The sequence below is a fragment of the Pteropus alecto genome, unplaced genomic scaffold (genome assembly GCF_000325575.1).
Source record: "Pteropus alecto unplaced genomic scaffold, ASM32557v1 scaffold195, whole genome shotgun sequence".
Lineage (NCBI taxonomy): Eukaryota > Metazoa > Chordata > Mammalia > Chiroptera > Pteropodidae > Pteropus > Pteropus alecto.
In genome coordinates, this window is record NW_006438073.1 from 7,847,899 (window position 1) to 7,852,894 (window position 4,996).

General features: G+C 40.2%; 1 pseudogene; it reads right to left on the reverse strand.

Moving 5' to 3' along the window:
* Positions 1 to 229: 229 nt before the first annotated feature.
* LOC112482394 lies at positions 230 to 348 on the reverse strand (annotated as a pseudogene).
* Positions 349 to 4,996: the final 4,648 nt, after the last annotated feature.

Genomic DNA, 4,996 nt, shown 5'->3' on the forward strand with positions numbered 1-4,996 from the left:
TGGTAAAAATAATCATGAATATCCTTCCCTTTATATCAATTCTCACTTGTGATATTTTCTTCATAAGATGCCCCAGAATAGTAATTGCCAAACATTTTACATCTTGTTATATTTTTTTAAATTTTCTCACCAGAGAGATTATACCAATTATACTCCTTTTCACTACAATATGAGTATACTTATTTTCATTAAACTCTTGACAATACCAGTTTGTAAACTTTTTTTTTTATGCCTATAGCACCTGGTCTTCTTAGGAGGTCTCCCATCCAAGGACTAACCAGGCCCGACCCTGCCTAGCTTCCGAGATCAGACAGGATCGAATGTGTTCAGGGTAGCATGGCCATAGACCAGTTTGCAAATTTTTAATCTTTTTCAACACATCACCAAAAAAAAGTGTGTTGTTTCATTGTTCATTTTTCCAATAGTTTTCATTTTAAAATTTCTATGTATTTTCAAAACACTTGATGGCAGTTGTGTGTCTCAACAAACTACCTTTAGCTTCATCTCTTGGCTAAACTCAGTACCTATTTGTGAATATTGCTAGTCGGCATATTTATTTAAACTCATGCATCTAGAGCAACGATTCATTCATTGGGAAAATATTCATCAAACAACAAATATGTGGAAACACTATAGATGTATGAGGAATTTACAGTAAAGCAGGATAGAGCCCAAGAAAGGGAACAAGGACAATAAAAGCAGTAACAATCGCACTGTTAACAAATCGCTGATAAGGTAACGAGCTGATATGAAGAAAAGACAGAACAGTGTGACAGAGAAGGCTGGCATGTAAGCAACAAAGAGTTGTCCTAAAATTCTCTTTGACGTTATGTCATTTGAGCTCAGACTTGAGTCATATAAAGGATTCATTCATTGAACACCATGCCATGTGCGGAGACAGCAGAACTCTAGGTCACTGTAACATGGATTTTGTTCTCATGGCAGTGGGAAGACACCATGTGCTTTGTCTTTTCTATCTTTCCTTTTCTCTTTTTTTTTTTTCATATTGTCAGTTGATGCTGTCATCACCATCCATTGCAAATCACTGGAGAGTTCTATTCTCCAGCTACACAATGGTGCTTTAGCAAGGGACAAGCTAGACGAGAGATTAGACCTGTCTGGGTTTGTCTGTGCATTCCAAGGACGTTCCGAGTGGTCCAAGCCTAAAGCACTAGTTATCTTTGTTTTCAAGTGAATGAGTGATGTACATAATAGAAAGTTAGGATGGAAACACTTTGGCTTTGCTTTTGTCAACTAAAGGAAACAAAGACATGGGAACCAGGGATGAGGTCGCTCCAACATGATATCGTGTGTGAGGACCGGGCAGAGAAAGGCCAGCCAGCTTCCTCTTGTTTTCACCTTGGAGTCCAGCTTACCATAAATGGACATGTACATAGTTGGAAAAACCAGGAGAGAAGACTCCTCTTCCACAGCATTGGTTTCCTTCCTTCTCTCCTACATTGTTGCATCATAGAAGCCATTCCTATACATCGCTGAAAATTAGGAAGTAAGGACAAGCAAAAATGGCAAAATACATCTCCACTATGCAGAGGTCATCACTGTTGACACCTTAATATGCATTATACGTGTTCTTCCTCTCATGTGTGCAGTGTCTTTAATTTGGGTCGGTTCATACTGCATATTGCATTTTGTGCCTCTTCTCAGGAACTCTCCGACGTTCCATTTCAACAAGTTTCATTTCATTTAAAGTCCACGCCGTGTTCAAATGTCTTCAATTATCTCAAAAGTACGCTTTACATCTAGTTTGTCCAAAGACTGTCAGACTAGAGCCCACGTGCCATCTATGGTGTTGAATCTGTGTCAATAGCTCCATTTTTAAAAACGGTACTGATTTGTTGGAAAGACTAGGCCTCCTTATAATCTGGTAAAATAATTTCTTTTGATAGAGTTTTTCAAACACTGTGGTGTGACCCTCCCCCTTCTTCTGGGACAGGAAAGTAATAATTTCCCCCTCTGCCCGTTCAGCTCACACTTGGTGAGGGAAGCTTGGAGAGGGTCAGTAAGGGGTCAATATATATTTCCTGGAGTTTGTGGACACAGCGAAATGATATCTAAATTATGTCTGGAAAATTCCAGAGCAAGAGATCAGCCAGGTAGCTAGCTGCCTGGTACTGCAGAGCAAAGGAAACAGAATTGGGAGTTACCTGTACTCCTGTCACTGGTAGGTCCAAGGGTTCAACTTGTCCCCACACTAACTGAAGACCCTAAGAAGAGAACAAAATATATCAAGGGACTGAGGGACAGTCAGTCAGAGACACGACCGTCACACCACGAGAAGTACCGTTGCATATTTTCAATAGAAAATTTCTAAAGAGTTAGCTTTGAATATTCACTTGCAACACTTCAAAACTTTACAGTCAGATTATATATATGGATATATATTCCTTCTCACTTTTCATCTCCTTTCCACCGCCATCTTGGAAGAGCCATCGGCTTCCTGCGGGCAGAAGGAAGGAGCAGCAAGGTATGAAAGAGGAAGGAAGGTGACATTTTCGGTTCTTGCCCATGAAGCCCTCCGGCCTGGAGCCAGCCTGACAGGGCCAAGCAAGAAGCTTTGGTGAGAAATGAAATTTGAAGTTTTCACTATTATAATTTAATTAAATGATACGGCTTTTGAGACTTTAATCGGGAGAACCATTTGTTGTCCAGGACTGACCGGAAATGCAAATGGACCCACCCAACGTTACTCCATCAAGACGGTCTAAAGACCTCGTGAGAGAATTTCGAAAGTTGTTTTGCGATTGTACCTTATCATGTCTCACTCGTTCGAAGCACTAATTGCGGGCAAATAGTTCAGTTATTCTCATGGGACAATAATAAGAAATTAGGATGTGTTCGTTTAGAATGCTTTTCATTTTATATGGATACGCCCTCTGTGGTGAATGTCTCTTTGACAGTGAGTTTCTTGGCTGAAACTATGAAGTTTTACTGTTATCGCGTGAGCTGATATTTGCATAGCACCTGATCATTTATAAGGTACATTCACATTCCTTACGTTTGTAACCGCATTTTTTAGTGATTGCGTCTTCTCCGATATTTTTGAGTTACCTCTCCATTATAACGAGATTCTCCACGTTTGTTGCCTTCTAGCACCATGACTGTGTACATAGTGTTTCCAGAATTAGAACTGAGTTATTTTCAGGAAAACAAAAGAGCTCATCAGATCCTAGAATGTTCCACGTGTGTCCTTAGAAAGGACACAGTTTATTCAAAAATGGGTGTCATTTTATCATTACTTGAAGGAGAAACACATCAGAATGATAAAGAACAAATAAAGGGGAAAAAATAAAATGGACAAAGATCAAAAAGCCATGCAGACCACAGACATTTCATTAGGGAAATTATCAGCCTCTTTGATTCAGTCCAGCACATGGCATGATCGAGCGCCCATAAAATGAAGAGAAATGAAATGCAGAAAGAAGGGAAATTGACAGCTGTCAGATTTCAATAGGAAATATATAATATTCCTAGAACAGCAGTTCTCACTAGATATGTAAAAGTTACGACAAGGTAAGAATTCGCAGAAAGAAATGGCATGGCGGGCGGTCATTGTCAGCTTTAAGCAGCAGTTTAAGAAAAAAGGTTCCCTTCTCTCTCCCAACAGAGATGCTGAAGAGAGCATGGAATAATAATAGTCCGGGGTCACACGTTAGATGTTTCAGAAGAGGGAATAAAATATTTTCATTGTACAGAAAGAAATTCACTTCAGACAAGTGGTATTTCTTTAGCCACTCAGTTGGGAGGGGCACAAGGCAAGAGCTATTGAACAATACCATGTCTTCATTTGAAGATAGTCTATTTAGAAGCTAGTAGATACAACCAAGGTAGCTATACAGACGCTTTTGAAAAACCTCGCTATTCAGTGTCTGTCAGGAGAGTGGCAGGTGCTTCAGCCAGCAATGGCTTGTTGGAGGGGCGGCAGAGCAGGAAGCTCTTGAAGAGGTTCGGAGCTGGTGGAAGCTGGGCCATCACATAAGTGCTCGGCTCTTCCTCAGAACACGAAACGTGTCTTATCATTGGCCAGAAATTCTTCTACTCATATCTCAATCCTTTTTTTTCCCCAGGAGTCAACATCAGGAAAAGCTCACCTATAAACCTCTCATGAATTAAGAATTCTGTGTTATCTTTCTATTTAGGTAATCAGCCAGTGGGTTGCAGAAATAATCCCAGAGTTCATATCATTTTGTAGGTACATTATAACCCAATACTTGATCAATAATAAAACTGATCCAGATTCTTACAAGGGCATATTTGGTATCTCTCAGTGTGTGACACTAAACTTGGCCCTGAGCAGAAGATTTAAAACCAATGCCCATGCCTGCAGATCTCTAAACCTCCGTACAAAGCTAACGGCTGCCCCAAATGAAATCCAAGTTACCTTTATGTTTTGTTTCTAAATTTTAGGTAATGATTTCTTTTTTTTTTTCATAATGAAAACACTTTTCTAAAAAAAATGAAGAAATTTGAAATACATTTAGGAAGTAACTGACATCTCATCTCTTGCTTCATTTGTACAATAGAGAAACTATGGAAATCTATGAAGGTAGTCTCTATTTTCCAGTGCTGGGAAAATGGAGAATTTTCATTAACTCTGCACTCAGTGAGAAGATATGTATGGCAGATTGCGTTTTCCAAAGAGCATTTAAGAAATAGGCTGCATGCGCTTCCTTTACTTCCTGGACGAGAGGTGAGGTCCGTTTCCTTCCTTTGACCCTGGGTTGGACCTGTAGCTGCCTGGAACAGTGGAGGACCGCACCACTGACCCTCTGGACTCTGGGCTGGGTCATGACAATCCCAGGCACCTCGCTCTCTTGGGATGCTCCCAGAATCCAGCAAACACGCTGTGAGGAAGCCCAAGCAACCCATGACAAGGCTCAGATGAAGTGACAGAAATGAATTAAATGACCCCAAGCTGGGGTTTAAAGCATATGTGTAGATAGATACGTTACATACATAGTTAGATATATAGATACAC